Genomic DNA, 24,283 nt, shown 5'->3' on the forward strand with positions numbered 1-24,283 from the left:
CAGAAATAATGATAACACTTTCTGGGCTTTCTTATGGGGGAAAATGAAGACCAAGAGCAAGCATGTACAGGTGTAATACAATGGAATCTCCAGGGTAAACTATAATACTGGTTGTATCATTTCCAAAGGAAAGAAATCCCAAATACCTATAAAATGGTTTTATTTATTCAGTATTTTTTAAGACGCCATCCATTGAAGGTCCAGAGCTTTTTGCACCATTTTTGTGTTGTGGGTTTCTAGGAGTCGCGTGAGGAAATAAAGGTTATGCTTTATGAAGATAGCCTCCAGTCTCCAACTTATACCTTAAATAAATCCTTTAATTCATTTTAAAAGATTGGCTGAATAAAAATCAAATGTTAACAATTTCTAGCATTGCATCCAATCAATAATAACGCTTGGTATGTTCAGAACTTCATTTAATTGTTACATCACTGTGACATCTGTCCTGTTCTGGTTTTTTTGGCTCTATCCTTCAGCCTTAGCAAGTGCTAAAACAGCACAGCAGTGTTTTCAGGGAAATCCAACGAGAGTCAATAGTTAATTGTCTTATATTGCTGTTAAATGGATGATTACAGAAGGGTATTAGGTGGACTTATCTCTGTGTGTTTCCTTGTTTGAAGAGAATAAGCTGTACAAATTCTCCTTGACCTCTGCCTCAGAGCAGAACAGCAACGTGCCAAATGAGGTGCATCCTAAGAAGCAGGAAACAATTCAAGCTTGCCTCAGCTGGGAGCAGTTCCAGAGCTCAGCAGATTGAGCCCCTCCTGGTTGCATAGTGAAATGAAAAATTCAAGGTGCCCCTTAGTAAGACTGCTAAAACATTACATTTAGAATCTGTGGTGCTCAGTGGTCACTCTACAATAAAGACTTCTCCTGTCCTAAACTGCTGGTCAGACATTTTCTGCAATAAATTACTCTAGAAAATTGTGGGGTTTATAAACTTGCACCACCATTATTGATCATAAGAACTATTTTTAAAGACGGTTACTGCAATTTTGGTTCACTGTCATTTTGTGATGATTATTATTAATGCATTATTGATTTTGTATATAACACCTGGAAAAAATATTTTTCAGCCCCTTTTGTGATTTCAGATATATATTTTTTTCCAATTTCAGTTCAACATTATTATTTTTGCCATTATATGCTCCTCTATCCCACACTAGTGAATCCTTGGGGAATATGAAGGGACGTGCAATATTTATATTCTATATGGTATATTTTAGTGAAACATCAAAAGGCAGTTTCAGGTAAAGGTTTCTCCTCATTTCCACACACATTAAGGAAATTCAATAAATACAACCATCAAAATGTGACGTGTTACAGTATAGTATCTTCAGAAAGGAATGGACAAAAAGTGAAGTGCTCACAACTCCTAATAGCTCACACCGGAATCTGCTATCAAGTATGAGAAACCAAAGACAAATTACTTATTCACTCAGTTGGGCAATTTGATTAGGGTCTGCCCTGATGTGGAGCAAAAACACCTTTGCTTGTCATTTCAGATAAACCTGTCATCATCAATCACATTCATAGTGTATCAATGCAGAAATAAGGCCCACTCCCTGTCTCCATCTTTTTTGTCACTTTGTCCCATTCATGAGATTGAACAGGCCACTTTAGACAGGATCCTTTCTTTTACTAGAGCCTTGTCTCAAATACACGATGTAGCTTTGTCTTCCTCGTCATTCCCCTGCTTTAAATTATACTATATAACCCGAAAATCCAACGGAGATGAAGTCCTTGTCGGTGCGTGTCTTTTATAGATCAATTAAAAACAGGGAAACTCGCATTAGGTATGGCCAAGCTCGGCTGTTATTGAAAGCCACCCCAGTTTCTGCAGGAGTCTTTCACTAGTTAAATACAACTGCTGTTCTTCATAACCACACTTTCCACGTCTCATCAAATAGCTTTCCCCTCTTTGGTTTTGTACAAAGAGTTCAACAGTTTGGGCATCTTTGTGATTGTTTCATCTATATCTTTGCTACTGCTGCCTCACCTTCTGTACTGGAATAGTCATGATACTATTTTGCATTCCATCTAGCCAGGCATAGATTCACTTCACAGCAATCTCGGAAATATCCCAGGTCTTCATTTCAAGCTCTCTAGCCCTGGACCCGACATACTGATAGTGGTGCGACTTTACAGATGTACTTGTTTCCCCTTGTTTCCTGTTCTCAGTCAGAGATTTGGATTGTAATTAATTACTGCAATTGTAGTCATACAACTATAAAACAGTAAACTCTCATGTATCTCAGAAAAAGCAAAAGATTATATTCACTATTGCGGACAAGAATAGCTGCTGTATTTAGTTTTGCTATATTATTATTAATAATAAAATACTGTCATGGAAGGCTTTTGTTCCATTTTGAGGCCACCCTACACCTCCTCTTAGTGGCTTTGGATAAGTCTAGCTATCTATAATCTTGCTTGTAGCCACATATTAATTGAATGTTAATAGGCTTGGGGGGTGCCAGTGTTATTGGTAGGCATTCTTGCCCCTGGTAAGACATGAATTTGTTGTTAGCTGTCTTGGGGCTAGTGTTTAAAAAATGAAAAAGACATGCTCTTGAATCCTAGCAATTACCAGCTCTGATCTCTTTCGGCTCAGATCTGCAGGCAAGTAAAATATGAATTGAGCTCCCGACAGCTAATGTCCCATATTCAGATGAAGAAAAATGTATTGAATGTATACTCTGTTAACAAGGATGGTCGGTATACATTTTTTAAGTTTAGTTCTTCATATGGATTTGTCTTTTTTATCACGTTAGATTAAAATCCACAATATACATTATCTTAGAAGCTCAGGTTCACGTTATGAGTTGGTAACGTGAATATAAATGTTCGTAAACAACATTTTTGTTGTTCATATTTTTATTTACATAAAAGCATTGCACCCAGTGACAGACATGTGCCAAAGACCCATGTGAATATCAAATTATGAGTAAAGAACATACAGTGGAAGTGACTCTCTGTGATGTGGGTGTTGTTCCGTTCAGTAGGTTGGCCGAGTTTTACATGGAGGAGAGGCAGGAATCCAGTGTGAGGCGCTGTGTTGGGGTGACGCGCCTGGCTGAGGAGGGGGTCAGCCCTGCAATGAGGAGCAGCTCTGACCGGCTCGATGAAGGAGAAGTCAGGGAGATCCAGCTGGGGGGGGGGAAGACGGAGTGGAGGGAGGCATGCAAAAACTAAACATGCAAGCTAGCAGGCGAGCAAGCTAGAAATGTGATGTTTATAATTTGAAGTAGGTGGAAATGGGTGAGATTAGGGTTCAGCATCACACAGCCTTTTGTTTTAAAATCCATTAACTGTATGGAGCGTTTTAGGCAAGCTGTCCAAGTGGTCATACTGTGAGTTATACCTTGACTTCTTTCACAAGATGGCTTTATGAGATCACTTAGGATCACATACTGTAGAAGTTTTATAGGCCAAATACCTTCCTCATGTGTGTAGTTTTTATTATTACAACCTGAGATTAATATTTACAATGTTAGGTTCTTATTTTGTAAAATTTCAAGACCATTTAAAGCACTTATAACATTTTTTTAAATAACCTTAGCCCTGATTTATTTTAGGTGCTACACAAAGTTTTCTCCTGATGTATCTTTTTCTTTGAATTTTATGTTTTCAAGATTGTTTTTTTAATCACAGAAATGTATCACCCTTTTCAGAATTTTGCAGATATTTCAATTTTGTGTTCATCCAATATAAAATTCCTGCAACGGTCCAGCATGTTTTCATAACTGGAAAACTGGATTTTATTTTGCCTGGAATTACAATCTATCTGTCATGTACAATAATAAGGTTCGAAGGCAATTTCTGGGTTGGGGGTTTAATAACATAATCTCTCATGATTTTATGCACTTAGGACTCACTTCAAGCTGCAGGCCTAACTTAAGAATGCTTGTTACTATGGTAACAGTGGTTCTTGCACTGCCTCAGCATAGCACCAATAAAAACCCTCTACACTAAACACAATACATTTATATTTACTCTTAAATGCTTTTTACTCACAATTTCATAGCAGTAGGACTTGAATGCCCAGCATTTCTAGTTTTGAAAATGCTGGTAAATCAGTAGTAAAATTCAAAACATTTCAAGTATGGTGCAGTACTGTATGAAACTCCTTTCCTCCTTTTCACTTGCCTGAGTGATCTGAAATCACTATCCACTGCTACCTCCCCCACTCGCTCTTTCCAAGAAGAACGTTTACTGTTAAGACAGGTGCTAAGGTGCAATGTTTATGTATTCAAGAATTTCAAAACACCCCAGATATGGCAATAATTAACATCTTAGGTGGGTACAAAACTCCAATCTCTGTGCAAGTGTAACCTTGCTTTATTGACTTGCAAGAGCCCACTTCATGTGCCCTAAAGGAGCAACAAGAGTTTATAGCATGCAGAGATCTTAGCCAAGTATGGCAGAATCAAGCTATTAATAGACTTAACCATACTGTATGTCAGCAACAAGAATGTTGCAAGAAAAGGCATGTGCTTAAAACTGGGTTATATGTATGTACTTAGGATTTTGTAGTAATGCTTTCATTTTCTCTGATATAAACCTAATTATTTAGGTGTTAAAACCCAGATTTTATGTGTTTGCAGAAAACTAAAACCTGCAGTATTACAAATATTCCAACACAGACGTAAATCTCATCGGGAATATTATGAAAACATCACTTTCATAACCAGCTTCTGATGATGTGAGGTGAGCTACAGCTGGCTTTATGAGCCTGAATGTCAACTTTGATATTCTATGTGGAAAAACATATCCTGAAGGATTCAGAGCTGTTCTATATTAAAAGAAAATGACATTTAAACCACACACATGCTCTTCTGATAAGGAATTATATTTAAGTTTGAATCTTCTGGTAAAAGAAATGTTTTGAGAAACACTTTACATTTTTTTCAGATGGTGCTTTTGTGATTTTCTTGATAAAAAAGTTTGAAGCATGGGTGTTATTCCATCTATCCGTTTCCTAACTGTTTCTTCCAATTCAGGGTAGTGGGGGGATGGAGACTATCTCAGCAAGAAACGGGTGCAAGGCAGGATACACCTGGACTGGACACCAGTCCAGCACAGGGCAGATAGACACAGACACACACACACCAGGTCTAATTTTCCCAGAAGCCCATTAACCTACAAGCATGTCTTTAGACTGTGGAAGGAAACCGGATGGACGTTGTTGATTCTTCTACTTCCATTTTGTGAAGAGGATCAACGTTGGATGCACATAAACTGAATCAGATGGCTGTCGAGGAGGGTTCTTAAGCCTGAAATGTACTTCTCCCAAGATGTCACCTGTACCTAAAAAACAAAAGACAGTTTTCTGTTTTACACAAGGCTTAACTGATTAACTGTACAGCAGAAAAAGAAAATAAATGAACACAAACATAAAATCACAGGATAAGTGGACATCATGTATTCAGAATAATAGGTAAACTAATATGTATTAGTATATAATAATAACTACAGTAAGTGTTGTCTATGAATGTTCACAGGACTCCTGTACAGACCTTATCATTCTGTGGATTACTGCAGGGGAATATTCTGCTGCTCTTCATGTGCTGCTACAGCCAGTTGGTAAAAGTTGGCAAGTGGTTGTTGTCTTCTGTTGATGATAATATATTGCTGGTCAAACAGATGTTCTATTTGAGTAAATATTACTTCCTAGAATTACTCATGTTGTAGCCACTGCAGAGTACAAAATGATTACAGGTTGATCAGACGGGCTTGACTAAGTGCTGACTTATTGGCTTCCAGGATGTCTCATGTCCGTTGCAGAAACTGTTTCCTGTTGATTGCGGAGGCAAAATATTTCACTCCCTCGACAGCCTCCCTCACCAGCTAGCTGCCTTTGTTCATGCCAACGGCACCTAAGCGATCTTCATTACTGACGTTTATTACACATTTTAAAATGTAAATAACACCATGAGCTGCTGATGTCGAACAGACTGTTGAGTTTTCAATTGCGCATCAGCACAGTTAGTAAGGTCAGAGCAAGAATTAAAATGATGAGGCGCTCTTCAATTCTCATCTGTCATTATTCACTCTGCTTACTCTCAAAATTGAACTGGAGTTAGACGGATAAGGAAGAAGGAGATCTGAAATCATCCTTACGTAAAATAATAGGTAGATAGGAAAACTGTTGCCTTTCAATACATCTTTCAATATAGTCAATGCATTCAGAGTGCCCAGGTGTCCGTTTTAAATCTCAGTACTGGGTAATAAAGCTTGCCTATCTAAATCCCTTGTATACCAGCTGTTTCTTAAAATTGAATGCTTGCTTCTCTGCCACTCAAGGTCAGTACTGAAAATGTACAATAGCTCTCTGCTGGCCAGACTAGTTAAATAAAGGAACGAGAGCTGAGAGAACACAGGAACTCTGGCCTGCCAGGGTCCTTTTCGACATTGAATTCGATCTCGGATGTGTGGGCTAACTTCAGGACTTCCTAATGCAGAAGCAGCTGTGGAGAACAACACGTGCAGGTTTCCATTAAAATGTCTTCAATGCTCTGTACCTAGAGGAAATCAAATCAAAAGCTGAATATGAGGGATTTCTCTGCACCATAATTCTGTTATGTCAGCAGATAGTTTACTGTTCTTTTGCTTTCTCTATTCAGTCCTACAGTATGTTTATGCATTCAGGTCTAAGGACAAAAAAAGCTTCTTCCCTGTTAGCTAACATTTCTGGAGCTGTGGTACATTTGTTTAGTTTTTATGATGGCTGATTTTAAGCATTTTAAGTAATTTTTCAAAGCAAATGTCAGCTAACTACTTTAAGAGCAGTTTTGGAAATTAGTTATATATCCTAGGATTATTCATTGTAAACATCTTTTTAATGTGAAAACACCACTTTAATAGTTCAAGTAGGTGAGAGGAAGAAGGCTCCACAGCTGACACGTTGGTTCCTTTCTTCTCTTTTCAGCTTGGAATAAATGTTTACTTGTTCCCTATCACCACTTTAAGTATTGCCCATGTGATTACCCAGCAGAAGAAGCATTATGAGCCGAAGTGGTATGCTGCATCAACACTCTTAGCCTTGTATGAGAGTGAAGAGGGAGGCTATTAAGACTATTGCCTCCTTCTAGTTTATCAAGATTCAGTCTTGACTATACAAATCCCCACATAACTCACAGAACTTCAGCAATTAAAGCACTGATGGCTGGCAAAACAGAATGAATAACATATGAAGGGTTTGCAGAGGAAGGAATTGCATTTGATCCCCAGCCAGGACCAAAGTTTGTTTCAGTTAATGCCAGTGTATTTAATTATTGTAATCGTACTTCTGTCTAGTTTCTGTATGCTGAATGGCTTTGTATGGCTGAAAGAAACTAAATCCTGACCGGCTGTAGTCTGGTTCCAGAGTGGATCCTCTGGATTAGCGTAGCTAAAAGGCTCTCATTGAGCCAAGCAACTTGCACTTGCACAACTTGCACAACTTTCAACAGCCAAAAACTCTGAAACGAGCTCCAGAGCTGCTGTCTTGAGTTTCACACGGAGCTGCACTTTCAGCCTCACATGGGCACAGTATGGTTACACACATGACATGCCTTCATTTTAACACGAGTTATTTTGAGCAGAAACTAAAATTGTTGCCTATAGTAAGAAGATGAAGACATTACCTGAACTGGATGTTCCAAAGTGGAAAAAAAATAAGAAACAACATTGTGCCTTACAACCGGCCTGGGACAACATGCTCAGTGCTCTTCAGTGGATCAACTAAAAGCCCTCTGGATGTTCCCCCTATCATTTGGACAGAATACTGGGCTGAATTTCCTGCCCATGAGAGAGCCAAATGGGCCTGAGAAGCACCTCCACCAGGCAGTACTTTAGAGTGTGGAAGAACATCCAAGGATTTGTTTGCTATAAGGTAGTCACCCCACTTCCCACTTTGGATATCTCCCATCCCACTGACACTAACTCCCCTGTCCCAGCGTGAGGCGGTGAGACTCCTCCCACTCTGCGGGGACTTGGTCCAGCCTTGGGATCTCCCCACTGTCCTGGAGGTCCTGCCAGAACCTCACTCTGCTTTACACAACCTTGGCCAGCTGATCTTTGATTTCTGTCACTAACCACGGCCTTCCTCCTGGCCAATACAGCAAGCCTGACGAGCTGGAGAATTCCAGCGCAGACAGTCTGTGCCCCTGGAGTGCTTCTACGTAACTCGGCCTTTGCGTCTAAAATCCTCTTAGCCTTGTACTATATATTAAACAGGATGTGACACTGGAAGAATCCAGGCCACCTTATTTAAGGAACGAGTAAAGGTTTATTCCATGCTGTAAAGAGAAGAAAAGAAACACAACATTTCGGCAGTGGAGCCTTCTTCGGCTACTAAAAATAATAACAGCTGCTGACTTTCCTCTCTTTCTTACACCCGAAGAAGGCTCCAAAACTGAAATGTTGTGTTTTTCTTCTCTTTTTTAGCCTGGAATAGACCTTTACTTGTTCCTTTGCAGCCTACACAACTGATGCAGCTACTGTACCTACTGTACTTGAGCACCTTATTTCAGATCGATGGTCAATAGATATTTCTACAGCTATGTCCAGTTAGGACCCTATACACGTACAGTACAGTATATTCGTTTGACGGTATCATCAGGACATGTTAACAGCTTTTAATATCCTTCTTGGCTTTTTGGTTACACGTAGTCTTTTGGTGTGTGTATAGTGTAAGTTTCTGTCGAATGAGTGAATAAAATGATTTTGTGATCTCCACATTCATTCGCAGAGATTCAGTTCCAACACCACAGTGGACACACGCCATTTAGAATCACATTTAACGGAAATAAATGGTGAAGGTCTTCTTTGTGATAAGTGCATGATCTCCTAAAATCAATGCATAAATTGCAAATTAATAAAAAGCAGAGAAAAACCGAACCTTGTAATTAACATATCTTCAGCAGGCTCTTCTTCTCCTTTTCAAATTAGAAGTCTTTCAAATTAGAAGGGTTACGACATGTTTAAAGGAGAGACCATTTAAAAATTCTCTGGCAGACCTACACACTACACCATGATATAAACTGAATTTGTACAAAACGCAACTAATTTCAAAACTAAAAAATGTAATTACAATGTTATAAAAATAGGTATTTTCTAACTAGTTACAAGTCACCTTTTGGCTTCTTCACAGTTTTTGTACTATGAGATAAAGTTTCCTCACTAATCTACTCTGATTTATCTGAAAATAATACGAATGATGTATAGCTACAGATTTTTTTATATTATTTTAGCTTTAAACACATAGCTGTCAGGATACAGGAAGACAAGTGCATGCTTTACAATAAATACGAACTAATGTTATTAATTAAGAAGTACTTCATGCACTCCCATATTTAGATAATGAGGGCAATAGTTATTTAAAGTCACTGGCTCCGAGTTAGCTGGGAAGGAGCTGCCACAGTTATTCCAAACCCAAGGCTCTTTGTTATTTTGAGCAGTCAGATAAAATATTAAAATATCACTGTCTATGCATGCTTTGATTCACTCTTTACATGCATTCTAGTTAAAAATTCTTGCTTCAGGATGTTCTACTATACATAAGGAATTTAAAAGCGTATTGTGTCAATATATACATTGAATTATTACCGTTTATTCTACGTTAGATATTTTTTAAAATTGTATTAATAGTTTTATTACTAAGTCCCATACCAACCCACACAACAGACTTAAACCTCTCTAGTGGTATCACTGTTTATATTTATGCAGGCCTTGAGGAGATATGACACTTTCTGAGGGGCTGTCTGGACATTCACAAGCAGTCATGTCTCTTCTGCAAAGCTCCGTCAGCACTTGCTTTATGTTCAATTGGATGTCACCATTATGACAAACGGAATAAAACAAGACTCGAACCCCAGACCTCAATTTTATGGCCAAGATCTTGCTCTCCAGGGACAAAACTCCAGTAGCATACACAATGAACTGTTTTTTCAGATTCTATTTGCCAATTGAAATGCCCCATTTGATATATCTAATTAATAACCAGAATGTGATGGACAAAAAAAACTAAGAACTTCACAGACATGTGCTTAACCTTATACTGTACCTGCACTGAGACAGTTTAACCACTTGAGCGGATTTAATCATCAAGTGTTTTTCCAAATAAAAAACAAAAGATCCCCATTATTAAGTCAGTCTGTAGAGAAGCAAATTAATTTGAATATGATAATGAATGATTCATATGCTGATAATATTATGCACTTTTAATTAAACCATAGCAACTAGCAGCGTGACTTTGGTCTTTTGGGAAAGGCACTTAAATTAAAGATATGTCATATCCACAGTTTTATTAACCCCTCATGTTTAGTGCCATGCAATATGGTGAATTATGACTACAGTGTGCTAAATGCATCTCAGCAGTGGGGTGTCAGGAAATCACCTAATTACAAAACCAATTTTTTTCTCACTTATTAATTTTACACAAGATAAACTATCCATTCATTATACTTCCTTAAACCACAGGAATCCATTTGCTCTCCGTTTTACTGCTTTTATTTCATGCCCAGCAATTCCATATGAGAACAGCAAACCTTCTTGTATCTTCACGTAATTACATAGCACTTTAACCGCTAATATATTGTTTTTAAGATATATCATGATTCCGCTCATTTAAAATATTGATAACAATTGCTTATTACAAATTCCCTTCCACATTATCTATGCCATTTAGTTAGCATATTTCGAGAAATAATTCAATAAAACACTTGGATCAATAAGGTCCGGATGAATAGATGAACGTTTTGATCCAAGTAGCCTCATCTTATTTGTAACCCATGTGTTTCCTTACAGATTTCTGATTTAGATAACAAACCCAATTGTATCACAGTATTTCATACCCATTTCAGTGCAAATTTCCTTTTTTTATAATTTAATAGAACCCGAGGGGCTTTGCAATTTTTTGCAAGGAATACAGTATAAGGTCAAAATCAAAGAGGTACTTTGTAATTGAATATCTAGAGTATTCATTATGTGAGGGGCAATCCATTTTAGACAAAAGAAAAAGATGATCCACGGCTTGATAATACAATGCAGTGGATTCACATCCCTGGAATGACTTTATTAGGACACACCTGATGTGGTAGAAAGAGTAATCAAATGTGATGGAAAGGCCCAGTAAAAAAAAACTATATCTTTTGATAAGGAAGCTTGTTAACCTCAAACAATGGCGATTCATTTTCTAACTTTTCTCCATCATTAACTCACTCTCCAACTCTCCCTAAAACAACTCTCCAATAACTTCTGTTTCCTCAACCAACTCCTCTCTCTCCCAGTAATTCACACAGGACATAGACATACAGTATGAGTAAGCACAATGCCCCTCTCTTGTGCAAGTCCAACCATTCACAAAGTTGCTCACTGCTTTCTGAACCTCAAAGAAATGGGGGTCTGTAACACAGACAACACAAGGCTTATTTTCATTATTGAACAAGTAAAAGGTTTATTTCATGCTGAAAAGAAACACAATATTTCGGCTGTGGAGTCTTCTTAGGTGGCGACTTATTTTCATCATGGAGACCGGAGCCCAAAGAAAATGTGTCCATACATGTACAGTAAGTCAGTGTCCACGTAATTCAAATATTAAAAGTTGTTACTGCAGGTTGGTTACAAAGAGCAAATCTGGAGCACCTGACCATTAGCAAAATTGGAGGTGAACTGGTTTTCCCCACTGTAAATTGTAAAGGGAGTACTTGTGTTGACCAACTCATTTCACACTCTAACAGAACGTCAAAATGATGAAAATGGCTGACTGGAACTGGGAAACACTGACGACGAGAAATAATATATAATTAGTGTAGAGCAAGGGGCATGGCTGTGTATAAAAATGTGGAAACAGGAGTAGAATTAGAATTAGTACAATTTGACCTACAAGTTCCAGGATCAGGGTCAGCAACAGGGGGGGAAAGGGGAACCCCTGACCAGAGCCCCAAGAAAGAGCAAGGAGAAGCTGGTGCCTGTGATGTTCAGTTCCTGTTCTGTTGCCGGACACCAAAACTTCGTCAACCTCATCCTTAGTTCTGCTGGAAGAAAATAATAGCTAGTGTTTTCTGGGGCCATATGAGTATAATGGATTCACATCACGGGATCAATGTTATTGGCACACACTCGATGTGGTACAGAGTCACCCAACATGATGAAAAGACCGGGTGAGAACCAACTACTGTATATGTTATGACTAGGTAGCTTGTCAAACAATGGCGTTTTTTCTCCAACTTTGCTTCCTTCTACACCATTCAGTCACCCTCCCACTAAACTCTGAAACAACTCTCCGATAACTCCCGTTTCCTCTCCCAGCAATTCACACAGGACATACTGTACATACACGACTCTGAGTTATTGCCAAAAGACTCCAAGATGAACTGCAGATCAGACAGCTGCAACATTTCTCTTGAAACTTCTAGAAATTCAACACAAACGAATGAAAAGGCCAGGATTGCTGCCTATGGATGTGCTTCAGTTACAAACCTAACTGGTAGATTCTTTCTATTTTATTGTGCCCTGTCTCCATTTCAAGTGCTATTCGTGCTTTTTCCCACCATTCAAAGACAGTCAGTGCTTTGCCCCATAGGAATTAAAGTTACAATGTGTGTCCTAAAATGGTTCAGGAAGCAAAATATTTCATACTATGCTGTAAAATGCAGGTACTTGTACACAGAGAGAACCTTTGTGCTGATTTGGTCAATTCAATTCATCATTGATCTGCCTTTGGGTGACGTAGGAGACATTTGATCATGTTTGAAATAGCCCTTAATTATTTGTCCATTATAATGTATTTTATGAGATATTGGTAAATGTAGAGTAAATATATTTTCCTAACATTTTTTATATGTAGACTGAGACGTTTGAAAATGGATAATGTTATAAAATACTGTAGTCTGTTTAGTAAAACGTAAAGTAATTATAGCTGAACATGAAAAAGTAGCTGACATAGAAAAGCATTCATGTTTAAATGTCAAGAAAAGCAAAAGCAAAAGGAAAACCAATTTGATTTCACCTATCCATTATTTTGGTCAATGAAGTGAGACATTCTATTTGTTTCTTGCTTTGGGTATAATGTTTCATTTTCTTTGATGACATAAAAATTCAATAGCTCACAACTGAAATATTAATAATGATAATCATAACAAAAATAGATATCTAAGATTACTGTGTAGCAAATGGCCCATATCAGAGATCAGGCATTTTCAGTTCAACTTCCAAATCAAATAATCCCATTTACTTTACAAGTTATTCCAAAAACAAAACACACAAAAGCAAAAAAGAAATGTGCAGTATGACATGAATAATAAATAATGCCATTTGACATGATCTTTTTTAAGGTAGAACATTCCCTCTGGCTCAAATATTGTGAAATTCAGGAAATATAATATAAGGTAGAGGATTTTTTTAATATGAGGAACATTCAAAAGATCTAATAGCCCAGACTTCTTATCTAGACACTAGACATAGACATAACCTAGGAATTTTTCAGAATATTATGTTAGCATTTGTTTAGCGGTAAACTGTATATCTGAAATGTGAAATGTAACAGTGTCAGTAAGGAGGATACTTATACAGGATTGCCTGTATGTTACTATACTGTACATGACTGAAGATGCTAATGATCTTATCAGCTGATTTGGGGGTGCATCTCAATTCTCTTAGATCTCAGCGTTGCACACAGTACTTAAATCATGACATCCTAACCACTTGGCGTTTCTCTAAAAGAGTAGGGGTGTCTCCCTGGCCAAATTTCCCCCTGGCCTTTACCAATCATGACCTCCTTCATCACTCTATTCTCCTCCCCAATGATAGCTGGTGTGTGGTTAGCATAATGGCGCATTTTAGCTGTCATCTAATCATCCACGTGGGGGGTACACATTGGTGGTTGTGGTGAGGAGTTCCCTTTATCTGTAAAGCTCTTTCAGTGAAGTGTCCAGAAAATTGATATACAAAATGTAAGGAATTATTATTATCGGTTAGAATTAGCTTGGCATCATTAGTACTGCCCTTAAATCTTACCTTCTCCTGGTTTTACTTGTGAGATCTCACTGAGGGTGATTCCATAAGGAGACTGACTGGGCTCATTACAGAGCTTTCTGCTATTTAGAGTTTAAATGTCTGTTCCTTGTTAAAAAAGCATTTTATGAACTGCTATTTCTATACAGATAAGCATATCTATGCTCACACTAAACATAGTACAGAATTTACAATTTCAGTCCTCACACTGAATCTCTGGTGTAAAAGCTTGGATGAATCGAAATATTTTGCATCTTAATTGTAATAAGACTAAGGTTATATTGTTGGTTTCCTCCCACCTGTTAAATAAAGCCAAAACTGTACACTTGTCAGTTGATAGCACTTTACTTGAGCTTTGAACCAAAATAAAGAAACGTTTGTTGATTATGCTGTCTGTTCTTGTGAAAAACTGGCTCATGTGTTTGTCTTGCTACTGCTCTCCTCACAAGAATCTCTGTAGTTACTGTGCACTTAAGATAAAATATGTTCAGAATCAGGCGGCTAGAATCCTGACTAGGTCGGACTCACATCACTCCTCTCTTCCTGTCTGGTTTTAAGGCCATTTTAAGGATCTAAGATATGGTATGGTTTCCCAGTATCTAACTGACATGTTATCTTTTTACTCACCTCTGATCTTCCCTCAGCTGATTCTGGTTCATTATGTGTTCCCACTGCTTGTCTACAATCTGTAGGTGACAGGGTCTTACTGTTCTTGCCATTCCTCAGAGCTTTGGAGCTGCAACCGACAGGAAACCAAGGAGCGAACCAGGGAGTGATTCTGAGTCTAGCCTAAAATTTTCTAGGGCTTTATATGGGGTGTTGTATCGTCTGTATCTGCTTAGTTGTTTTATTGGATTTGTATGTTTCTTTCTTTCACGTTATTCTATTGTGAAATGTGATTTTGGCGTGTGATTCTTTTTAGAACTGGAACCAGCGAATTTCTTGTGTATACACTGTGATTCAGCGGTGATACCTGGTTTAAATAATTAATAAAAACGTGGAACTGATTTTTGGAGTCAAGTACCCACCATCACTGCCCAGCTACACCAGTGGGGGCAGTGATAAAGATGTTTATTAATCACATCAATCATTTTCAATAGTTTACTCTCTACAGAGAATAGGAAGTGTTTTCTTTAGGCATTACATTTCTTTGTGGAGCTTTCATAATCCCTTGATGATGACTTGTCAGCCCACAAACAATTCAAATCAGTTTGTTCTTTACCTTCCCTTCTGTCCTTACTCCTTTCATTTCGTTTAAAGGGATTTTTATGTCCGGAGAGACAATCTTTTAATACATTTATGTTTCAGTAACATTATTTCAGCACAGCTCTGGAAAATGAAGTCTGCTTACTGAAAAGTCTGGTTTGACGCAATCTCTGTTAGCTTGATTTATTTTCTTTGCGCTCAGGCATAAAAAGAAAACAATGAATCACATTTGCTGAGTTTCAGAGGTGACTAGTATGAAATGACAATCAGCTTGGCAGTGTTCATGGAAAATCTTTGGTACAGAAACTAAGTTTTGATGTCATGCAACAGCTGTTGAGACTTGACTAAAAAGAAGGAGTTTATGTTTTAACACTAATTCATAGAAATAATTCAATTCTGGTATGTAACAGTTGAAATGTTCATCTATGACATATGTGAGTTTTATATGTGAAAATGTTGCTAGTTGTTAGAAATCATTTGCTGGCTATTTAATGCATATTTCTTAATGGCGTAGCAAGAACATGTCAGCATTTCTATAAGGTTCCTATTTAAACTTCCACATCTCCTTGCTGACTGTGGAAGGTCCAGAGTTGTTCTCTCTTCATCTATGAGGATTAAAAATGTGACAACAAGGAAAGACAACTCATATGATTTTGATTTTGCATGTTTATTTTAAAGATGCTAGTCATTCTCATATTGCTGCCCTGCTACATCTTTCCGAAACTTCAGAAACTAGGAAAACGAGCACCAGACTGGCACCGCTCACTGCAAACAGATGCAAGAGTCTGTTAGCATGATCAGAGTCATGTTCTACACTAAAACATATTTTCTTGTCACATCCTTTTGGTCAACATGTGAAGCCCTAGCTTAGCACTCCCTTGCGTAGGAACACTTTTTTTTGGAAAACTAGAAAGCCACCTGCATAAAGAATGGGCACTCACACGAATTTCAGCGGTAAGCTATAATTATTGTCTTAGCTCTCCCTGCTTGAGATCTCTGGGCAGCCACCTGTCAAATATTACTGCTTACTCTGTTGACTGCGATATGCGGTACAGGAACGTTGTAGAGATCGGGAAAGCAGCACGGCATTGGATTTAATGTTGCTTGTGATGCCAATGTTGACCAAACTATCTGGGGGAATAACACTAAGAAACATGTGTTTACACAGAACCACAAAAAGTATCTCAGACCCCACTGTACAGGACTAGTTTACTGTACATGAGCCATATCCTGAAACCCTCCAAGCTCGGTGCATCAGTCTGGTGCTGAGCCTGTGGTCCCTTGTGGTGACACATTAGCATAACAAGCCCAGATACAGATGATGAAAGAGCCTTAGCCCTCCAGCAGAGCAACAGGCCCACAGATACTGATGTGCACTCAAATGTACTGTACACTACCGGAGTACACAAATACCTGTAGCACTGTGCCAAAGGAAGACTGGAGTAACTGGGTGCATAGAAAACATTCAAATTTGTTAAAGACATTATATAGAATATATAATGATATATTACAATATATATATAATGATATATTTATATAGAATACGATATAATTTGAAATGAATTTTGATTGATCTGCAGTACTGATGGTTTGTGCCAGCTAAACTAATGACCTCAGATAATTCAATCTCTTTACCTTTTTTCCTGACTGTGAATTTAGTAAAGATCCGAACTGGCCGGTGTTCAAACATTTCTTCCAGATCTTTCTGCTAGAACACCAGAGCACTAAACTAATTTGAGATATTAAAGACCTGAGATCTTAAAAAAAAAACAATGCAATTTGGCTCGAAGCTCCTTCCAGCCAAGACTCAAGTAGTGTCACACACTTAACTGTATAATTTATTTGACAATGTAATGTTGCAGCCAAAGGCTATTTTAGTTCTGTCTCATTTAAACTAAGCTGAAAATTTAGGTTCGACATTTATTTTTAGAATGATAAGAAGTTATTAGAGAATTAAAGAGAAGGGTCAGACAAATCTCTGCTTTCGATAGTTGACAAATCACTGCAGCGCTGGCTTCTAAAGCATATGAATCTGAGCTTTGAAAATCCCGTACATTTGTCTTCCTAAGTAGTGATGCAACTATTTTGCACAAATAGTTTTTCATTATAACATTTCTGTTTCTAGATAATAAAGAAGAACTCTAAAATATAAATAGGGGAGAAAAGGGGATTTTGTTCTTTCTAGTACGTTTTCAATAAGATACAAGTTTGTATACTCTTTTCTACAATGAACTTCATTTTCAGTATTGGCCCAAACACATTCATGCTAAAAATGTTTGTGGAAAAATTAAACTATAGTAAGCCCATAATTGCTTCCACAACCTAAAGTGTCAATTTAAGTTAAGTGATGCCAATTTGATCGTCAATTATCTTGAAAAATCCCTGTTCCATAAAGACAATTCTGGAACCATTAATCCTTAATCATGAGGCATCTAAGATTATTTTATCGTGAAAACAAAGTCAGACAGATGGGCTATGAGGATACTGCCATCTGTGTTTGAAGTTTTCACCACTTTAATATTTAGCTATGCTTGTTCTCACTTGTTTTGTATGAGTTGGTGCTTTGCTTTTCAGAAATATATTTAAATGCTGTATACTGTATATCCTCTTCAGTAAAGTCCATTTTTTCACTGAGCTCTGTGCATGTATTAGGAATCTCTAAAGGGTAATGTGCTATATTCTTAAATGCTGTCAAAATGTTGCTCTTTTTATGACTATTGACATTGTTCACTCAAAAGTAAAATAAAGGCTAATACAGCATGAAATTTAAGATCAACTTGAGGTCTATTATACAGAAATTCTATATATGAAATATACAAATTAGACATTAGAAGAACTGGTAATACAAAACATTGAAAAATAAATCCATTGGTAAAAACTCTGTGCAAAATTCCATACAGAACGTTCCAAAACATTTTTGGGTTGATCTTGTTATATACAGTACAGTAGATATAGGCAGACTGCACATATCTTTTAGAATGTGTACAGAAACCTGTGAGCAGAACTTAAGTATCATGAAATAAGCATGTGCAAAAAGCTTTTCACCTGAAATTTTGAAATCTCTCTAACACAGTATTTTTGTTAAGGACCCAAAACGCAGTGCAGGGAAGTTTTTATTATGCTGTTGGTACACCCACGTGCACACGATTGTGCCATACTAGATTGCAGAATGTCAGAATTGGGTTCAGTCCTTCATGTAAACAACAGTACGTGGTTTTGTAATGTGCCTTACGCTTAAAATGACTTTTAAATTGTTCCATAAATTGTAGAGCGTAGAGGAGTGGGGCAAAAGTTTTGATTCAGGGTCAAACAATGACTGGAGAAGTGGCTCTTTATGGCTCTGCATAGCAGTGTTAATTGTGAAGTCTCGAGATGTCGTCCCCTTGGGGTAGGCTGGTGTGATGGACAGCTTCCTGCAGTCACGTCTGCCAAGATGGGAAAAGTAGGCTTAAAGGGAAAGGGGTCAGCTGCACAGAAGACATTAATCACTGCCTCTATTTATATTATCACCGGACTGTGATAATTACAAGTATTATTACTGTTGTTATCATTATTGCCATTTAATAAATAAACAGCGATAAACAGTTGAAGCACACATTGAATAATACAAAGAAAAGACTTCCCCACACTAACAATAATACTCATCCAACTTCCTCTGTTCTGTACTGATTTCCCAGTACCAAAAACTTACTTTCTGCTTTCCTTACTTATACCTTTTACCTTTTATTTCACAATTTTGTAATTGTCATAAAAATTGTACATTTAAAATCACAGCATTTTTTTTTTGCAAAGTGAGCTTGGTTATGTGTTGGCTTCGTCACGTCACGTCTTTATTTGCGATACAGATGTATTAGGTTCACGTGGCGGTATTTTAGTTATTCCACTGTGCATTTATCATTGAGAACAGGAGGCAGGTCTTTAGTGCAGAAGTAGTGAGGGGGTTGAACAAGACGCCCGGTCATTAAGTTGAAGCCGACACCTTGGCTTCTCTCGAGAAATGGCTGGATGAGACCTTGGATCAGTTAGCTACAGAAAAACCAAATGAGCTACTGTAGATGGGCCAAATGCCCCCCTGTCATTTGCAGCCATTGTTAAAAGAAAAAAATATTCTTTTTATGTTCTTGAGAGATCCATGCAGAGGTGCTGTAGGTACTCTGAAGCTCTTCACAGAAGGAAAGCTGGATGGCTGGAGTTCTGTGAAAGAAATACAAGTTGAAAGAACAAGATGGAGCAAAAAGCATCAGTAAGAAGCAAAAAAAGGCTCCCAACTGGCATACATACTGTTGTGAAAGTGCGTATGGGGGGTGTAATGGAGCTGCTGTGTGAAATCTCTTGTATTTTGTGCTGGCTTCTCACTTTCACAGCTAGTGAAAGAAATAAAAGCGGTGACAGAATTCCTCTCTCTCTCACTACCCCGCTAGAGCTCAGGCTGAAGAGAACAGGTTCTTCTTTCACATATTCATTGCCTGGTTGAAAATATAAGCCCTTCATCTCATTTTTGGCTTCGAACAGTAACCTTAATGAGTCACCATTTTAGTCCTGTAATCTCCTAACGAACAAAGAGTTCTTCTCTTTTCCATGGAAAAAAAAACACATTTTAAGATTCAAAAACAAGCGTTTTTCTTTTTTAATCCATCCATCCATATTCTGTCCGCTTCTTCCAATTCAGGGTTGCGGGGGAGCCGGAGCCAATCCCAGCAAGCAATGAGCACAAGGCAGGGTACTCCCTGGATGGCCCACCAGATTGACGATTCATATTAAAACAAGTGTTTTTTATTAGTTTGTCAACAAATGCACACCTTTAACAGATTTACCTATTGACCAAAACACCAGTTTCATTACAACAGACACAGATGACAAATTATTTCGGAACCTGCCCTCTGTGTACACACTGTACAGTATGTACCAACTCCTCATGTTACAAAAAGTATGCGTGTCCTCAAATGCTGTTTGTTTCCCATTAATAAAAGGCAATAATTAGAGTTATATGTAATATAGATAAGTATATCTATAAAAATATAAGGAAGGTAGCCCTATTCCACATCCACGGGGTGATGATTCACTCATGGGTGAACCTGATGACTAAGGCTCTGAGGCAGATGTCTGAGGATCTTCGGATGGCAAGATATTTTCATACAAAACTCACAACAGGTGACTAAAGCTCTGAGGAGGCTACATTACACCAAAGCCAACACAATACAAAGACAGCAAATGGCTGTGTGAAAGGCAGTGGGCAGGACTGACAGTATACACACAGCTTGTTTTGCTCTCATTGAGACAATAATTCATTACACGTACTGTAGTTCGAAAAGGGTATTCGTTTTTTCAAATTCTGTAAATGTTCTATATTCGAAGGCTGCTAAAACGAGGAGTTAGTCTGGTTGTTTCATTATTGCCTCTTTGGTGGAAATGTGTTGTAATCACTAAAGTTGAAATGTATACAGTATTTTTTAGTTGTTGCTCTTTTTTTGTAGTCTCAGGGCAAGAGATGCAGTACCCCAGCTTAAGGTATGAAAGGAAAAGACAGAGTTCCCATCAGTCAAAATGAGAAATTAGCTGAATGATTACTTTCTGTAAGGTTCCATTAAAAAGCACATTTACAAACCCAAGAAATGGTCTATTTCTGTTCACCATTTGTTACTTGTTACTGTGTCCTTTGTGGTTTATTGTCTGGACTAATTGTGACCTTCATTCACCTCATCAGACAGTTTTAATGGCAGAAGAAAGCACCCAGCTAGGTTTACCATCATCTCCTGCATTTGGTTGGGTGTACCTGTTCAGGTGCCAACCACACAGCCTCACTTTCACAGATGGGTAGAAAAATAAAATATGTGCAAATCTTTTGCTTTTTACATTACCACGGTAAAATCACACAAGCTATAGGTTTATAACATATACTGTCAGCATCTTTGATACAGTATATAGACTGTTCAGCAACTGTCTTGGTTGTCTCTTTGCAGACTTGGGTGCTTTTTATGTCTGTTTACACATCAGTTTACTGCAATGCTTATTACATTGCTTTCAATCTGCTACTTCAATATATGGAGTGATGGTTTTAAAAAGGTGCAGTTTCTTTTCAGTAGCTGCCCTCACCCTCCTATTCAGTCTCAAGGGGGATTAAGCTTCTATTATTCGTTCTTTGCTTTCACAGCAAAGTAAACAGCAGAAAACCAGAAAGTAAAAGCAGCAGGGATTTAAATGACCTGTGTGGAAGGTTTTTGGGATGACTATTGATCACTGCTTTGCTAATTCATCACAGGAAGGAAATGTTTACCTTACTGAGGAGAAGCTAGCACTTTGAGAGATGATGTAACCTGGTTATTTTTGCAGACATGTTGATTTTGTTACAGAAAACCCTAGAACAAATGTGGAAACAAAATTCTTTAGAAACGTCTTCTGCTCCAAAGCTACAGCTGTAAATGACTATTCTGAACAAGAACACAAGAATGATGGTTACAAATGATGGTTAGTGTCTACATTGTGAGGCGTTGTCTGTTCTATTGTACAAGTCCTGAGAGAATGGCACGAATAAGAATTCCAATATACTCTACATGTACATATGGCCAAAAAAACACATCTACAGCATGTGGAGACCATTTGACCTATCTGACCCATTTAATAGTTTGTAGCGTATTGATTAAAGCATCAATCATTTGGATCCTCATCCAGTTGTTTCCTGAAGGAACCAACAACGGGAAGATCTGCCCATCCCTGCCCACTTACTCAGCTCCGGTAACTATGGAAAATGCGCCCAGCAGCTGAAATAGGACACAATAAAATCCTGGCAATGTTCCATCTATTGGATCCATCAAGTGAATCTTGATGTCTGATGACATTGTAATATATTCCTTAGTGCAGTCACACTCAAATTTTAATGCTTTTTAGTTTTTATCGTGGCGTCTGCAGGAAAACCAATTGAGACACACCCTGCTTAGTTTACATATATTTAATTCAATATGAAGCTGTTCTTTTTTGTGCAGGTATTATAAGCAGGTATTTATAACACCTGAAACGATCTCAGCCTTGGAGAACCCATCTTATCCTAATTCAGCCAAAATATAATTTTTCATGTTGCTCACCAAACCAGATGACATAAGAACTATCACGCCTTTCATTTACATGTGACTTCTCTTGAGAGTGAGCCCTAACGTTAAGAACCTACAGTACCAACAGAGCCTACTGTAGATGATCACATACAATACTAAATATTCCATTGCACTGATTTAGTACCAAAAAAGCAGCTGATTTCAAGCACATAAGATTTTCTGAGTTCTTGTACAGTATCTCATGAAACTTACAATCCCTCTAATAAATTAACTTGACATTTTGAACTCTTTTAATGCCTGAAAAAGCAGTGTGGGAATACAGTACCCCCAATTTGTCATCTGCATACTGTAATGCTGGCCTGTTAAGGCCATATGCAGACTTTAACATTTCCTCAGAAATCTTTATTCTTTTCGTTGTTACTGAGCTTTTAATTTCAGGCTGTTCAGAACCTGCCGTAGTGGCCAAAAAGAAATATGAATATTTCAAAGACAAAATTCAGGCGAGTGAATTATTTTTCTGTGAAAGAGAACAGCTGTACAGTACGATAAAGGTTAAATTATGAATCTGGGTCTTTAAAAAATGCCATTGAAGGCATTTCCATAATTAATTTTTTATCCCTTGGGTATGAAAGACACTATAGAAATTCAAGCTGCAACCCATAAATAAATCATTGAAATGTAGTTATTTTGCAATTCATGCAATAGCTTGATTTAGCTAGCAGATGGTTCATCATTACTTAATATTAAAAGCCCTAGTTAAGTACTAAAGCAAGCAGTTTACTTTTTTATTACCCATATTTTTTTTTCCAAAGCCCTTACGTTAAATGCAGATACAGTACTGTATGTTCACCAAAGCTGAGGTTTCTGTGTTTTGGACATTCTTCAATATTTTGCAAATGTTCTGGCAACCATGACAAAACTGTGTTAATATGAATTCAGTGTTATATTACATTTTTATAGTGGTTTTCTAACTGTGATATAAAAAAAAACATTTATAGTATATGGTCACGACCTATACAATAATTCTATGGTTGTTTTAATGTTGTTATTATAATGAAACATGATTATTAGTAACATTACAAATACCTCATTACTTGCTTTTACCTTGACAGGAAAGAAATGAAAGCAGTCATGTTTCTTAACGTGTACTAGACGACCTACTGGAAGCGCACTAAGCTGTGAAATTAACTTTGTTTTTCCTTTCAGCTTGTGTTCCCTGCCACTGATGATTTTATTTCCCTTCCAAATAACCAGAAAGGTTGATTATATTTTGGCATATAAACACAGTATGTTATCCTTTGGTTTTCCTCTATGTATACAAGTTCTCATGGGAGCCATTTCCGGTTCTGTTTTGTGATAATTTGCCAGCGGCGTGTAAACAGTCTGTATTTCGGAAACTAGACGATGATCTGTGGGCAAAACATTAGAAGAAAACGCAAAAAAAAAAAAACAACAACAACCCAGGATCAAATAAAAACTTAAAATGCATTCTTGGTTTTTACATGAAATAAGGCAGCACCTCCTCATGATTAATTAGAAATTTCTCCAGAGCTATGAAAGGCATTGATTCCCAGACGTCAGCACCGCCAACTTTTATATGGGCTGTCTAGTTAGCTTCGATTAATACGGACCGTCCTGTCATCAAACGGCAGTTTTTAATCCTTCACAGTTTTAAAGCCCTGTAACAGCAGTGGGACACATTGGACACCGAGGCTTTTTCGATATGGGGAAAGTGTCAGGGCTGGCAAGCTGCACAGACAGAGCAAAGAGTGCTTCTCTGAGGAAATACAAGCACTGTCTGCAGCAGTGGGAGTCTGGCACCACGGTCCTGCCAGAAGGCACCTCTCATGTCATCTTTAGCACCGCCCCCGGGAAGACCTATTAATAGGGGGCGCCCTGTGCAAACTCACTGCTGAAGTAGGAGTCGCGACAGGGCTTCCCGTCACATCGGCTGTCCGCAAGTGCTCAGCGTCCTGTCGCTTTCCACACGGCGTCTTGAGCTAAGGAGGCACTGCCAGGATTTTGTACCCAAATGA

Source organism: Lepisosteus platostomus, chromosome 13 (assembly GCF_059453375.1).
Source record: "Lepisosteus platostomus isolate fLepPlt1 chromosome 13, fLepPlt1.hap1, whole genome shotgun sequence".
Lineage (NCBI taxonomy): Eukaryota > Metazoa > Chordata > Actinopteri > Semionotiformes > Lepisosteidae > Lepisosteus > Lepisosteus platostomus.